We start from the raw sequence: 17,320 nt of genomic DNA, 5'->3' as shown, positions 1-17,320 counted from the left end.
GCGGAAAAGACAGCTCAGGCTGGAAGCAGAGGAAGATCTGCTTGCTCTGCTTAAGAGGGAGGGAGTGGGTGGGGCTTGTCTCTTTAAAGAGACGGGACAGACCATTACACTACCTTTTCTGAAGTGTATCTTTGGCCTCGTCAAACATCCAACAATTACATGTGCTCAAGTTTGAGTCTTCTATTTTTCACAATTAATATATGCTAAGACTAACATTCAGTGGCGCATGGCTGTGATCCCAGCACTTAGAAAGCTGAGGCAGGAGGATGGCTGTGAATTCAAGGCCAGCATGGGTTATGTGTGAAACTTATCTTTGAAAACCCAAGCCAAATGCTAAAAATGCAAAAAAAATCTCGGGAGATAGCTCAATCATTTCTAAGTTTGTTTGTAATCCTAACTGCGAGGAGGCAGGGCAGATCTCTAAGGCTTGCTCCTCAGAGCTGAAGCTGGGATAACATCTCAGGCAAACTAGGAACTGCGGGTCTCTGCCACTGCTGAGGAAACATTTGCTGCTTCTGTGCTGCCGACCTTGCTTTATGTTTGAAGTAATATATCTGTCCTTTATTTCTGTCATCAGGAAATGCCCAGGGCTGCTGGGAGGCACTCAGCTTATATTTCATGCGACACATCTGTTTTCCCTGTGACTGGGTTGCATTTTGATCCCTCTTAAAAGATGCATTTGAAAAAAGAGACTAAGACATTGGGAAGCCGTTCGAGAGGCATCTATGTCAGTGAGGACTATTGAAAGACATTCACAATGGGAACGGGGCATTTGACAGTCATAGGTATCTGAGCCTTCAGAGTTCAAGTTTTTGTTCTCTGTACACACACACACATACACACACGCGCACACACGCACATGTGAGCACATGCACATAGTTGCTAAAAATAATCTGTCTCACAGATTAAAATGGTGCTAATTATGTAAATGTGATGATGACAGCATCAAGGTTCAGATAGGCTCTGCCCTGGGCCTTTTAGCAGGAGCACCTAGCAGAATGCTAATAGACCCCATTCCGTTTCCTTTCTCGAGTCTGCTTCTGTGATGTGGTAACTTGAATTTAGAAAAGCATTCCCACCTTAGCATCCCCTTTGCTGTTTAGTTTGGGTTGGAAATGTGAGACACAGTCTCACTCTGTAGTGCAGGCTGGCCTGAAACTCCATGTAGCCGAGCCTGGCCTTGAATTTACAGCAAACCTACAACCTCATTTTCCCAAATTATGACATGAGCCACCGTATTGCCTCCCTTTGATTTTAATTTTCAAGAACGACACAGCTGATCCCTCACCTCTGGCTGCTGGATTTCAACTCTGGCAACACGTCTCACCTAGACCAGATACAGGAGATGTGGCCAAGGCAGAGGATAGAGTCTGAGCAAGAGGAGTGGGTGTGGCTCAGTGGGCAGCTACTGACTTTTATAACCCAAATAAGAGAAGGAGAAAGGAGAATTAGGAGTTCGAGGTCATCTCCAGTTAAATAGGCAATTTAAAGTCAGACCCTGTATGCCCCCCCCCCAATAAAAAGAAAGAAAAGAAAAAAAATCTGAGCTATACAAGCTGGGGAGCAGAGGATCGAGAGGGAGGCAGAAACAAATGCTCGTAGCCAGTGTCTTCATCTTGTGCTTGGGTGGAAGAGATAGAGGATCAAGGATGTTGTTTGTCACATCATAATGATACACAAAAGCCAGACATGATGGCCCATGCCTGTCATCCCAGAACTTGGGATGCTGATGCAGGACAACTACTAGCTCAGGGCCAATCTGGGCTGTTAGTGAGATAGCACTTCCAAGACCTGCCCCCACCCAAATTAAAGTAGAATGTAGATGTCCTTGGTCTTGAGGAGGTTTGGCTCCAGTATCTTCCTCGGGAGACCAAAGCACACAGAGTTCTGAAAATGGGATAGTATTTGTGCACTATCTATGCACACAGCCTCAGCAATTTAAACCATCTCCAGATTACTTATAATACTCATCATGGCTTGAGTTCTATAGCAACACTAGTTATACTGCTCAGAGAACAGTAGCAAGAAAAAATATGACTGTACATTTCAGTATGCTTGTAATTTTTTCTAAAAGTTTGCAGTTCATAACTGATTGAATCATGAATACAGAACTCAGAGATATGAAGGCCTGCTGCTCCTGATTTATATATATATATGTATATATATATATATATTCTTAGAAACATAATCAAAGACCGGATAATCCTAATCTAACTGCCAAACAGTAGGAGTGGGAGGAAGAGCTAGAAGACACAGAAATAGTTTAAACACTTTTCTTACCAGAGTTGGTAAATAGTCTAAAGTTTGGGTGAGCGATGACTCGGTGGCAGAGAGCACTTACTGCTCTAGCAAACTCGCTAGTTTTGTTCCCAAGTACCCATGCTTACCACCACTTATAACTCCGGTGCCCTCTTTTAGCCTCTTTGTGCATCCACATGCACGTGGGGTACCAAAACTCATGTAGACACACACACACACACACACACACACACACACACACACCACACCTACTTTTAAGTCTAAAGTTAAATCAAGAAATTGAGAAATAAACTTAGAAACATCATACAGACTGGAAGAAGGCTCAAGAGTCCCACTCCTTATTTTTACTGTTTGGAACTGAGAGCAGGGAGCTGTCAGGGAAGATACGGATTTCAGCAAGTGTTGCAGAACTTCTCTTACTGTTGTGTGCACAGGGTCTGTAGTAAAGAACAGCCACAAATCCTGGCATGTTGCTGTTCTATTATCCCAGCACTCAGGATGTGAAGTCTAGAGAACAGTGAGTTTGAGGCCAGCCTAGAAATATCGTAAAATCCAACAAACAAAGGAGGAGTGGAGCAGCTGTATTCATCATTAAAGTACTTGTTAAAAAAAAAAACAAAACAAAACATGAGGGCCTGAGTTCAATCCTCAGCACCCATGTAAAAATCTGGCAAGGCAGAGAAAGACGGATGTTTAGGGCCTGAGGGTCTTATGGTGCTACTATAACATAAAGATATATTCAGATTCTTTAGGAAAAGTGAGCCACGGTCTCTGCGTTATTTGTTCTGTGAGCTTTCAGAAAGTTGAATTAGAACTACTTATACTTACTTTATATACCGAGTACCTTAGAGATACTTGGAAACATCCGAACTACCAAGCAAAGAAATATTTCTAAAAGAGGGTGCTATGGGAATTTAGAGGGAAAAGAGGTACAAGTCTATTTCCTTAACCCCAGCAATAGCAGAAAGATCACCTGTAAGTATTTAACGCTAAGAGCATTGGTTCTGACCTAAGTATTCCTTACTTACTGTCACCGTTCATGGAGCCCTCCTGGTCCTCCTGGCTTCCCATGGTTCCCAGGCTTCACCCCTTTTTACCTAGAGCTTATTTATCCCACACCAGACAACTCTCCACGCTCCACCTCATGCACCTTCCATCGGTATTAGTTCTTTCCAAACATGCAAGATTGCATTTCAGCTGCAGCGTTGAAGAAGGGGATGCCATTTGCTTGGGTAGGGATGGAGGGTGATGCTTTCATTGAAAGACAGAGACTTTAGTCTAAGCGTCAATAACATGCTTTATTCCCAGAGAGCACTCAGCATAGCTTGTTCACAGAGCAGTTGCTGGTCACATACAGATAAACACAAACTGAGAGTGGAGGACCTGCTTCCTTTTCTCTCTCTGTGTCACTTGAACTTGCATTTTCTTTCCTAGTCAAGAGTCATTATGGCTCAGCTTGCTCCTACGAATTGCGAGCTTTCTGTGCGTGCAGGGGACCCTGAGGGTTAGAGAATCACGCTAAACTCAGATGCACTTTCGAATGGACCATCTCCTGCTGTGTTTGCCATTTTGGGAACTTGGCATGTTCCTTCTTCTAAGCATTTCTCATTGGAGGGTTTCTTCCAGTCCTTCCAGTTTCACACAATCCCAGGATGACAGTCATTTTCTAGGGCATTGGTACATGGGCAGGGGATGAAATGGTAGGGTCGGGCATTCAGATCAAGTTGAGCCTCCTATGTTGAAAGCCAGGTGGGAAAGACCTGGTATCACACCCCATCTCCTCCAGAAACCGAGTTCCATAGACACCAAGCCCTCACAATTTCTTCTGTCTAATGGTAAGAACAGTTTGTTCCTGTCCTGAAGGAAGCCATGCCTCTGGAAGGCTGGTGGGCATGCTCCTCATTTGCGCCAGATATCTTTGTGGTTCACAGTGGGTTCTCATCTGCAGTGACTGCAGCCAGACAGGGGAAAATAAACCCTTTATTTTTGTAGTCAGTTGTGGTGGTGCACACTGGTAGGATTTGCTGAAAGAGGGGAAGGCAGGAGGATCACGAGTTTGAGTCAGCCTGGGCTACACAATAAAAAGAAAATTTTTTAAAAAGAATGAATGTAGCTGCCTTCTTTCCATTTAGTCAATGCCAAGATTTGCTTTTGTGGATAGTAAAAACTCAAGCCTAATAGTTAAAAAAAATTGGGCACACATACAAGACAGTCTTCCTTTAGACTGGCCATGTTTTCCTCATGAATTCTGAACACCTACTGCCTTCTCCTGGCTGGTCAGTGTATATAAAATGAGCTGGGGACCTGCAAATAGCACTTCTGCAGAAACTCTAGCGTCTCCAGGAGGAAATGTCCTTTACTGTCACGTTCACCCTTGGTTTTACAAACAAGATGACCCAGGGCCCTGAAGCAGAAGGGATGAGTCCTGTGATTAGACTACAGGAGGTTAGGGAGGTGACCATTGGATCGTTCACACTTGCTTGGTTTTACAGCCAGAGGAAACGGGTTCTGACTTTCACATAAACCTACCGTCCTCATTTTATTCCCACTAGTGGACATTTGCTGCTCCTGGGCCACCCAAGAGCTCCTCTCTCCTGGCCGCACTCTAAATCCCCCCAGGAAGTCTCTTTCATCCCGAAAGCTGTGGTTGGAGGGTGGGGAGATAATTTGCCCTACCTCCTACTCCAGGGCTGGACTGTGGTGGCCAATAAAAATCTGGATTTCCCGTCAGCCTAAGCAGTAACCCAGTATTATCCCTGGAAACACAAAGGCCATTTGTCAGGAAAACTTGCTTCTGTCTTCTTCCACAGGTGCAAAAACAAAACACAGCAACATCGCAGTTCACTCTTCCTCTGCAGAGGAGACCTGGGCCTGGAGTTGCAGCAGATGGAAAGGAGGAGCTGCGTGACAACCAAGGATGCAACTGAGACAGCAGCCAGGACTCTGGACTCCAGCTTCCTGCATCCTTGTTTGGACCTGCCAGACCACGTGTTGTCTGAGGCCAGCGCCTCTGCAGACATTTCCTTTACATAAGCCAAGAGACTCACACTCTACTGTTTAAGCCAGGGTGAGTTGGCTTCCCCATTGCTTCTGACAAAATAGCCTTAAATATTATAAGCCCCTTGCTTAGAGCCTTTTATATCTCCCTACAGTCAATAAAAAAAAGTTAATGGATATTTATGGACTTAGTGGTGGTGATAGTGCCATGGTGTGTAGGTATATCCAGTTTCACTAAGTTATGCACATTAAATTTGTACATTTTTTTTCTGTGTCAATAATACCTCAATAAATGATTATTTTTAAAGAAAAGCTAAAGCTAAAATTCCCCATTTTAGCATCTGTAGTCCATACAAGGCTGGTGTAATGCTAATTTTTCTATTCTGGTCAAACTAATCTCAGTAAAATTCCCAGAGTCTTGTCCTTTTCTAGGCTTTATCCATTCTTCAAAGGTTGCTGCCCTTCAATTTTTGTCCTCCCCCATCCTTGCAGGGTGTGCTCATCGTTCGGGCCTCTCTCTCCTCATCATCTTTCCCCAGCTGTTGTTATCACTGTGACTTCCTCCCCACTTTATGCCATCTTTTGCTAGCAACCACTCAATGTGGGTTTATCTTGACTGCTTTGGGGTGGATCTTATCGTTTTCTTGTGCATGTGTGTGCACGCAGACATTCACACCAGCACACACATGCATAAATATGTGTTCATGTGCAGTTTGCATGTATGTGTGTCTATGTGTCTGGAATTTAGAGGATTACTTTGGGTATCATTCTTTAGGAACTTTTCATCTTATTTTGATAGAGGGTCTTTTGGCTTCGACTAGATGGTTAGGCTAGCCTGGCTTGCCAGAGCAACTCAGGAAGCCTCCTGTCTCTATCTCCCCAGTGCCAGGATTGCAAGGGTGCACCAACACACTGGGCACTTTTATATAATTTCTGAATACTAAACTGAGGTACTTGAATTTACATGGCAACCCCTGTACCAACCATGGCCATCTCTCCAGCTGTAGGACTTACGGTTTTCTGGTCAATGTCGGCCTCGTACCACAGAGAACCAGCCTCTGTGTGTTGAAGGCATGCCAGCTGATTGGTTACACCAATGCTTTTTGAACAATATCAGCACAAACAGTGAAGTCTGGATAAGAATAAAGATCCACAGGATGGGGTGCATTGGCCTCACTTAGGATTGGAGGGGGTGGGATGGGAGGGTGTGTGAAGGGAGTAGGAGGGGAGTGGGAAGAGAGGAGGGAGTGGGAATTTGGATTGGTATTTTTTTTCAAGTAATAAAATGAAAAAAAGAAAAAAAGATCCAAATGCCGCCCCCACACATGAAAACCTGTCAATCAAAAGGAATAATCTGGCTAAATGCTTTCCTGAATCTGAGGATGCAGCAGGCCTACTTCACCCAAAGAAAACCATTCTTCTGGGCTAGGAAGATGGCTTAGAGTATAAAATGCTGGTTGCACAAGTAAGAAGGCCTAAGTCCAGACCCCCAAAACCTACAGGAAACAGGATGTAATATTGTCTGTCTGTGATCTCTAGGGTAAGGTGAGAGGCAAGGACAGCAGAGTCCCTGAAAACTCATGGACTTTTTAACCTGGTGTCCACAGCATTGGACAATAACATACCTGGCCTTTAACAAGGTGGAATGTGAGGGCCACACCTCTGATCTCCTCACCCATACACACAAACACAGAGAGGTAGAAAGAAAAGCCACCTGCTAAATATATTATGTACATGTATAAAATGTTGTAGTTGACCTCATTGTTATGTATAATATTGATATATATTTAAATTTTTTATTTATTCTTCTCTCATACAATATACCCTAACTTCAGCTTCCCTTTCCTCCACTCCTCCTAGCTTCCCCCACCTCCCCTCTCTCCCAGATGAACCCCTGTCTCCCACCACAAAAGAGCAGGCCTCCCAGGGACATTAACCAAACATGGTACAACAAGATACAATAAGACCAGGTACAAACTCTCACATCAAGACTGAGCAATGCAACTCAGTAGGAGGAAAAGGGTTCAAAAATCAGATAAAAGAATCAGAAACACCCCCACTCCCATTGTTAGGAGTCCCCAAAAGTCCAAAAAAGAAAATAAACCATCATTATTAAACAAATTTGGCTAGTGACCTATAATTTATCTCTTAACTCTTTAAATTTCAGTGCCAATGGAAACAAATGAAGTAAGCGCATTTAATGAATATGTCTCTGCTTTGGAAGTACACTAGGGCTTTCTTAATCATAATTGGTCATAAAAGATAGCCTGATGACTCAGAAGCTGCCTGGGCCAAGTAAGTCTACCAAAAAGGTATGCAGTTTGGCAACCCTAGTGCCCAGTTCTTTATTAAAGGCTGGGAATGATAGCTGGCCATCCAGAAGACCCCCAGATCAAATCATCTACAGAACGCTTGTGTGGTGCTGGCAAGTCATCTTCTCCAACCTGCGCTCCCCTCACCTTTTGGAAGGCTGTTGACAAAGTGAAGAAAACACCCATGCTCTGCACGACCTTGGTGGAGATTTTTATTGCGTCTTTAAAGATTTATGGTATTCTGCAGCCTATTTCCTTTGCGTTCCTCCATGACCTACGCTGCGGTGGAAACAGGCTGTCCTTAACATTTCATAGCCTGAACATTTAATGACATCACTCTGTGAGATGAAGGGAAAGCCATAAGAAAAATCCAATTTGGCCCACTCTGGCCCCAGTTGTCTTAATTAGTCTGCATTTTTAATGCAATGAAAGGAATAGACCTCAAGATGGCTGGCCAGGAAAATTATAAGCTTTCGGGTACACTGGGTTACAGTAATTTTTTTCTGCAAATGTCGTTAAGCCACTGATTCACTCTCAATCGTCAGAACACAGACGACAAGGAGGAAAAACAAGAGACTCACATAGCTTTTTTTTTTTAAGGCATTAAATTATGCTATCTGGTACAATCCCTTGTCTTGACATCTTTTTTTCAGGCAGCATCCGCTCTTCCTTTCTGTCTGTTCTGCCTGACCCTTGCTGTGAGCCTCTGGTTTCTGTAAAAATCAGACATGTAACATGGCTCTGGTCTGGCCCCATGAAGCTGCGTCATCTATATCACATGCCTCCCAAACCATTTTTTAAGGAAAGAGGCCCTGGAAAAACCACATAGCATTAGGGCCGATTTTCAGTGTGTAGGTTTTATTCTTCTTAGGAAGCAGCTGCTTCTAGAGGAGCCAAGTCACCATCTGGTGTGCCCAAGTAGGAGTTTGATATTTGCACAGAGAAATGCTGAATTCCTAGAACACCAAGAGGCAATTCAAGACTTTTCTTACCAGTCAGTAGACTTTAAATAGATTATTTGCATATTCATGAGTACATACATTTGTTGAGTATCCTTTGAGCATCAGGAAAAACAGCAGCCAGCATCACCCCTACCTTTTCTGGGGTACCCTCACCACATTTTTAAAAATGAACTGTAGACTAGGGTTGAGGTATAGCTCAGAGTTTTCTTAATTTTTTTTTTTTGTAAAGATATGTGCACATCCTGCAGCCCACATGGACCAGGAACTTGCTTTGTACCCAGTGCAGGCTGGTCTTGAACTCAAGGCCACCCTCCTCATTTACCCTCTCAAGTGCTAGAATTCCACGTGTGAGCCACCATGCCCAGCTGAAAGTCACCCACTTCAGCTCTTCCCAGTTCTGGGGTGCTTAGGACCGAATTAAAGGAGGCCCACACCACTGACTTAACGGCACACCTGAAAGCTCTAGAACAAGAAGAAGCAAACTCACTTAGGAGGAGTAGATGGCAGGAAATAATTAAACTCAGGGCTGAAATCAGCAAAATAGAAATGAAGAGAATACAAAGAATCATTGAAACAAAGAGTTGGTTCTTTGAGAAAATCAATAAGATAGATTATAGCATGATCCTAATTAGTCTTAACTATGTTCACAGCAGCGTTGTTTGTAATAGCCAGAACTTGGAAACAACCTAGATGTTCCTCAACTAGAGAATGGATAAAGAAACCGTGGTAAACTGACACAGTGGATTACTACTCAGTTGTTAAAAACAATAACCTCATAAAATTTTCAATCAAATGAATGAAAGTAGAAAAAAAAAAACCACTCTGAGTGAGGTAACCCAGACCCAGAAAGACAAGCATGGCATGAACTCACTCGTAAGTGGATATTAAGAGTAGAGTACAGGATAGCAAACCTGCAATCCACAGCCCCAGAGAGGCTAGATAACAAAGAGGGCCCAAAGAGGGAGGCGTGCATTTCCCTGGGAAGGGGAAATAGAAGAGATCTCCTGGGTAAACTGGGGCAGGGGTGTGATGGAGATGGGGGTATGGGAACTTGAGGGAGCATGTTGGGCGAACGGGTGCAGGAGGTGGTTTGGGGACAGGATGGAGGGGCAGGGTAACGAAAGAGATATTTTGATAGGGGTCAGGGAGAAATCTGATAGCCGGGAAACTCCCAGGAATCCACAAAGGATCCCCAGCTAAGACTCCTAGCTATGGTGAAGAGGGGCCTGAACTACAGGATGCCATCTACTGTAATAGATTGCTGATGACCCTAATTGTCATCACGGAGCCTTCATCCAGTAACTGACTGAAACAGATGCAGAGATCCACAGACAAGCACTGGGTGGAGCTCTGAAAAGTCCTCCTGAAGGAAGGGAGGAAGGATTGTATGAGCCCGAGCCCAAGAGAGTCGTGTTCACAATGGGGGAACCCACAGAGACTGCTGACCTGAACACCTGGGGGCTCATGGACTCTTAGGTCCTCCGTGTGTGTGTGTGTGTTTGTGTGTGTGTGACAGCTGGGTAGCTTGGTCTGTTTGTAAGGCTCCTAGCAGTGAGATCAGGACCTGTCTCTGGTGCTTTGCCGGCTTTGGGGAGGGAACCCTTGCTGGATTTCCTAGCCCAGCCTTGATGGCTGGCGAGAGTGGGGGGTTGGGGGTGGGGGGGCGCTTGGTTCTGCCTCAACTTGATGTGCCCTGCTTTATTCAAGCCCATGGGAGGCCTGCCCTTTCTGAATGGAGACAGAGGAGGGATGAATGGGGAATGAGGGGGGGGGGTGGATGGAAGTCATAGGGGCAGTGTGAGAGTGAATGGGAGAAGGGAGAGGAGAAACTGTGGTCTGTATGTAAAATAAATGTTAATAAAATAAAATAATTTATTTTAAAAAAGGAGTCCAGTATTCTCGGCAAATGCTCTGCCGCTGTTTTACTTTGCTATAACGATTTTCTCCCTGGGGCGACTAAGCCAAGTCTACCCCTCCCTGCAAGGTCCCAATGTCAAACCCGAGTTTATAATGCCTAGTTACAGAGCAGGTAGGGCAAGGGGTTAGGGGCAGGGAAGTGGTGACGCTATAGCATCTTGAGTGGAGGGAATGTGGAATGTACCTACGGTGGATGATGGCTTCCCATGGCTGTGTAAACAGAGCTGCCTTCTGCCAGTCAACCCCAGCCTATATAATGTAGTTCCACTCCTAGAGTAAGGCTTCATGAAATCAAGGTAGAATTGCTGATGAACGGCTAGATATTCAGGTGAGGATCCTGAACATCTGCTTCTCCTTCTTTGAGGGACTGTCAACAGTCCTCAAGCCCGAAAGCAGGCACAGCTGGTCTAATGAAGACCATGGTTGTTCTACTAGAAGGATGAAACACCGTCCCGGCCTTGGCTGAGATTACTCTTTTCTTCTCTCCCCCATTCTTCTATTTCCCAAACCCTGGTATTTTTGACAGGTATCTATAGATGACCTGCTTCATGCTAGGCACTGATCTACATTCAGGGCTATAACAATGCATGAAGAAGACAGAGCTGGCACCCTTGGGAAGCTTGTATTCTGGCTGGGTGCAGCAAGATAGACCATGTACCAAATACCTGATTGCTTTCAGCCAATTCCCTTGAACACACTGAGCAACGATTTCCTGATTCTATGGGCAAGACTCTGTGTTTAATATATACTAAAATAAGGGCTGTGCTCTTTAGTTAATCTCAATAAAAGATGGTAAAATATTCTGGTGAGTATGTTAAAGCAACATTCAGTGTGAACTGAAGAAAAAAAAAAAACGAAGAGGTCAAGCCACCTCTAGTTCCCAGACTCACATAATTCATTTACCTGTCTCTCTTTTACTATGTCACTAATACCGTATTTAACCAGCTCATGGGTGGGCCCGGGAACACAGGGTAAACGCTGGGACAATGTCCTCTGGCCTTCAGCACTGTGAGATGTCCAGCTGGCAGATTATGGCGATTGTAGATTGCAGGGTAGTGATGATAAAGACTCGAGGGACAACCCATCCGTCATTTCCCCTTTCCAGTTTCTAAAGGAGTCGGAGCCAGCCTTATATTGTATTAGAACAATGGAAGAAAATATCTCGGGGATTCACCTGTGGTTTGTTGATAGGCATAGCTTCCCATGGGCTCATTCATGTCTTTGGAGTGGGGGAAGGACACCTCTAGGAAGAGACACTGACAGACCAGTGCCACTAATTTCAAGGTACTCCCCACCTCATCCTGAAGATCTGCAGGATTTCTTAATCAGTTTGGGCAGATACTGCACCTTTGGCATGTTTGGCACCATCATTGATATTTAAAGACCTATAAATGGTATCCTTAGTTGAAAATGAACAGATGATGGGTGAAATAAAACTGTGGACAGATTATATCTGAATATATCTTCCTCTATTCCCAATCTGTTTTTGGATGGGAGGCAGGAGAAGACCACATTAGCAAGAGGAAACATGGTCTAAATGCTAGTAAAGTTACCTTTAAAAAATAGATGTATCTTAAGTGTTCAGAGGGCTGGCCCAAGGCCAGGACAGTGCTCAGTGGGTTTTCCATTCCATGCTCTACATCTTACAGGCGGAGTGTGGACCTTTGTCTTAAAGCACCACCCAGGCTCCCATGTTGGGAAGCTTATCTGGTCTTGCCTTCTGTTTTCTATGTAAATAAAATGGTTAAATACAGAACAAGCAGACTTTTGATTTGAAGATAAACAGAGCCCTGAATGCTAAGCTCACTGAAGGCTTTCTCTCCAAAGACCTTGACGGCGTTGGGAATGACAGTCTGGTAAATGACTTTATAATTCTCAAAGCATGGGGGGGGGGGAGAGATGGTACAGAGATCAAGACCAGAAATCATGCCTGGAGGTGAAGTGGTTCAACCCAAATCCTGCTATCATGGTGGGATTAGAAAGTCTTTACCAACTAAAGGAAGGTACATGTGCCAACACAGGAGGAGGAGAGGCCAACTGCTTGTTCAAGAAGCACAAGTTTTTAGAATATGTTGAACAAAAGAAGCCAGGCATGTGTACATACTGTTTCCTAGCATTGGTGGGAAATTCAGGAAAAGCAACAATCTGTGGAGAGTTTGGGACAGTGGTTGCCTCTGAGGATGGGGTGGTGGTGGAAAGGGGGGTGTGGTGATCTCTATGACATAAGTGTCTTGTTTCTCCATGTGGGTGGCAGGCTTCGAGGGGTGTGCGCTGGCATCACTGAGCTGGATCTTCAGGTTTATGTGCCTCACATTGTATAGCTTGAATACAAGCACAGACATTTTTCAAAACGCTTTTTATTGATTCTTTGTAGATTTCACATCATGCATCCTGATCCCATTCATCTCCACATCCCTTCACATCTGCCCTCTGCCCCTGCAGCCTCCCCCACAAAACAAACAAAATAAAGTGTATGAAGAGAAAACAAATTCTCATCATGGAAGCCACAGTGTAACCCAGTGAGTCACCCAGTGTGTCCTTTAGTCCATGCATTTTTACTTACAAGTGTTCACCACAGTGAGTGAGTCATTGGTCTGGTTCAAGACCTCTGGCTTCTGCTGGGCCCTCAATGGGATTCCTCTTGGATTTCCTGCTTCCTTCCTCGCTGCTCCATGTGCGTGCTTTCCAAAACTGTGCAGGGTCAAAGAGGATGACCTTTCCCAAACAGAGGAGTGCCTGTCTTCCATCAAGGCTGTGTTCCCCTGCTAGAACCTCCAAATAAGCTCTCAAGTATAGATATTTTTAAAGAATGTCACACTTGGGAGGCATCTGAGGATAGATCTCTAACGACAACAAAGAAAGTGGCTGCAGATTTTGAACATACACATGCATGCAAGTGGTTTTCACATGATTATCTTCTGATTCTAGCAAAACTCTCCAAGGTTAGACAAGGAGGGTTCACTGGAGCCTCGTTGGGCTGTTTTGCCTTACCTCTTCTCCGATTCTGGATAACGTCTGTGTTTGCATCAATTGGTGCTTCTTTTATGCTGCAAAAACAAGAAAAAGGACCAAAAAAAGGTCAGCTATAGTATGACCCCAAACACCTGTCGGCATACACATGTGGGTATAACCATGTTTATATGAGTGTGGGTACATGGTTGAGCGGGTGGGTGTATCATGTGTGTGGAGGCCCACGAAGTTGACGTTGAGGGTCTTCCTACATTGTACTTCTCCCCAGTGATTGAGACAAGCTCTTTCAATTGAACCTGGAGCTTGTTTATGGGTGGAGAAGCCAGGGGACAACTTTAGTGCCATTCTTCAGGTAGTGACACCCCTACCCCATTTGCTGAGACAGGGTTTCTAACTGCGGTGAAACTCGACAAGCAGACTAAGCTGGCTGGCCTGGTTGGCTTCTGGGATCTGCCTGTCTCCAGGGCTCCAGTGCTAGGAATACAAAAGTGTGCTACCAAGTCTGTCTTTTTTCCCCCTTTAGGTGAGTGCTAGGGATTGAACTCAGATCCTCATACTTGTGAGACAAGCCCTTTCCTGAATCATCTCTCTAGGACCTTGTTCTTATTTTACATTTACCTTGAAAATAGCTAGATGGCAAATTCATGCATCGAGATGATTGACATTAGGAAAGTCACTCAAAAATGACTGAAGAACATTGATGTCAAATTTCAATGGTCTGCTTTATTGAATAGACTTTTGTCTTGAGGGGGTTTTTGGGTCAATGACAATTCACTGTAGGGTTAAGCCAGCCCCTTTAGGGGGCAGGTTTTGCCTCGGGCGAATGTTGACTGATAAATTGGGCTCACGGAGTCTGCTGCGCTCCCTTTTTCTTTCCTACCTCCTGTGCTACGCTGGAACTTCGGTTCTGTTTTATTTAATCATTAAATTTGTATATATTCTTTAATATTTGCCTGCATTTATTCACGCCGGTACAATTCACTTATGCTTTAATATGATGATACGGGGGTAGGAAAGGAGGGCTCCTCACTGAGGAGTTTAGGAAGATGCATACCCAGCTGCCAAAGCAGGAACAGGGGAGAGGGAGGAAGGGTCCGTGCTGAAATGGTGACAGTGGGGCCCAAATTAGCACTTCAAGAGTGGGCTCCTCTCCCAAGTGAGAAAGTATCGACATGACATGCACAGAAGAGGATGGACATCTATTATGTATTCTTAAAAACTTTATTTTAAATCAGTAAATGGAATTTTTGAAAAGCACAGAGCAAGATGGAACATGGAGCATTAGAAAAACAGCAAGAGTCCTGGCATGCTGGACAGCAGAAGTGAATGCCCACGTGTGGTGACCTGGTCCACTAGAATTGTAGTGGAGGCACAGTGGGGGCACATTAAAGATGACAACACCTCGTTGCTACTCTGCCCCATTGTGACACCGAGTCTAATCCCTATTCCCTTCAACCTAGGCTAGATTCAGATCTAGAAAGCCAGGGATGTCATAGAAGTGACATCCTGGGACTTCCAAGAAGCCTTGCGATGTCTACCTGGGTGCCTTGGAAAACCTTGTCCCTGGAAGCCCCAGATATCACAGAAGAGTGTGGAGACCTTCATCCTGCTATGTAGGAGAGACCGTCTTCAGGCTTTCTGGGTTGAGGCCCTGTTAAGTCCAGACTTTAAGGAACAACGCTGTGTTGGATGCTCTAGATTTACCACCTGCCGGCTGAACACCTGAGAACAGACCCCAGCTGGAACCAAATGCGACAGAAGCATTGCCGAGCTGAGTCCTGCCAAAACTCCTGAACCAGAAAGTTAGGAAATGAAGATACAAAGTGGTTGTTGTTATCATTATGTTCTGAGGAATGTATTATACATAGGATTGATAACTTAGCTTTTAAGGGTTCTCATGCAAGGTGCTACAAACTGAGTGCCCTTAAATGACAGAAAAAAGATTGTCTCACAATTTTGGAGCCTAGAAGCCTTAGGTCATATGTCAGCAGGGTCCCACTCCCTTTGAAGGCTCTAGGGGGACTCTTCTCTTGGCTTCTCAAGTGAGCAATAGTCCTTGATGTGTAGCTGCATCAATCCACTGTCTGTTGCCACATGGCTTTCCCTTTCCCTGTGGTCTCCTCCATAGGTCTCTTCCCACTTCTCTACTCTTATAGGAGTGCCAGTCATACCAAATTAGGGTCCTCTCTAGCTTGGGGAGAGCATATTTTATTTGATCATCCCATAAAGACCTTATTTCCATTTAAGTTTGCATTTATCGTATTGGGAGTTAGGAATTTACTCTCAGATAGAGGGATCCTTCTGACAAGCACCTACAGTAAAGTTCTGAGTGCAACCTCAGGATGATTCTAGGAAGCACTGGAGATGGGGAGGTAAGACAGAAAAGTCTCAGAAGGCAAAATAGCGTGTATTTGGAAGAAGGCTGCCTTCATGAGCAATTGGTTCCCGGGAGGTTTGGTGGAGTGTCTGGAGAATACCACAGTCATTCCTGCCCCCAGCCATCAGCAGAGAAGATGAAGAACTTATGTCTCCGCTCCCATCCATCACTTGCTGAGGGCCGCACCCTGGGAACATTCATTTCCTGACATTCATGGCACAATGCCCAAAGGTAAGAACATTGCACCTCTGCAGGGGAACAGGCGTGCAGCGGACAGCAGCCACACATCTGGGTACTGAGTGGTGGGCACGGCTGTGGGGCATGGGTGACTTTCGCTACAGGCATGTTAGGTTTTTGTTCTGTGTCGAATTATTCAGAGGACAGCGAGAAAACTTTTCCTCTGAGAATGAAAGGACCAAAGGGCTTTTCGGGGCAGGTGATCCTGGGTTCATTTATTTCGGAGTTTCTATCACATAATTTCATTTGGTCTCTGCAAAAATCTTAGCTGGGAAGATAGTTCAGTTGGTAAAGTGTTTGGCACACAAGGAGGAAGACTCTACTGAATCTCCAGCATCCATGCGAAGCTGGTGACGGTGTCGGCTTATATCCCAGTGCTGGGATGCCTGGAGCTCACTGGCTAGCCAGTTTGGGGTTCTTGATTCTAAGTGCATGCATGTGTACACACGCACATATGCACGACCATGTATTCACACAGATGTACACACGTGTGACCACGCATACATATATGCACACATTACCATGTATACAATACATGTGTATACATGCACATATGCATGACCATGTATTCACATGTACACATACACATGACCATGCATCCACATATACATATACTCATGCACATATGCACGACCATGCATTCACACACATGTATGACCACGTATACATATATGCACACGACCGCGTATACACCACACATGTATACTTGCACATCTGCATGGCCATGTACGCACATGTATGGCCATGTACACATGTATGTACACATGACCATGTGTGCAATACATGTGTATGCACACACATATGCATGACCATGTATTCACATGTATACATGCACATGACCATGTATTCACATATACATAAACATGCACAGGAATCCATATGCATGACCATGTATTTACTTACACAATTTAAAGAAATATCAAGATAACTTAGTAAAGTTTATCAGGACCCAGACCTTGTGTCAGGTGTTTATTCTATTATTTTATTATATTGAGACAGATCTCAGCATGTAGCCCAGCTTCTGTTAGTTCTTTCTCAGGAGAGGGTGCATATTTCGCATCTAGGCTGACACATATGGACTATGATCAGCACACAGAATAAAAATAGAATTCCAAGAAAAAAATTGTGGATATGGGAGATCATGAGACCTAGCTGTGGTAAAATGAAAAGAGCCAAAACATTTCTCTTTTAATATGTTTCCACAAAGCAAATGGAAGGGAGTCCTGTACAGGAAAAAGGAAAGGAAAGGAAAGAAAAGAAAAGAAAGGAAGAAGGAAGGAAGGAAGGAA

Source organism: Microtus ochrogaster, chromosome 16, assembly GCF_000317375.1.
Source record: "Microtus ochrogaster isolate Prairie Vole_2 chromosome 16, MicOch1.0, whole genome shotgun sequence".
NCBI classification, from domain to species: Eukaryota; Metazoa; Chordata; class Mammalia; order Rodentia; family Cricetidae; genus Microtus; species Microtus ochrogaster.
The sequence above is the reverse complement of the archived record's forward strand: the minus strand, read 5'-3'. Positions refer to the sequence as shown.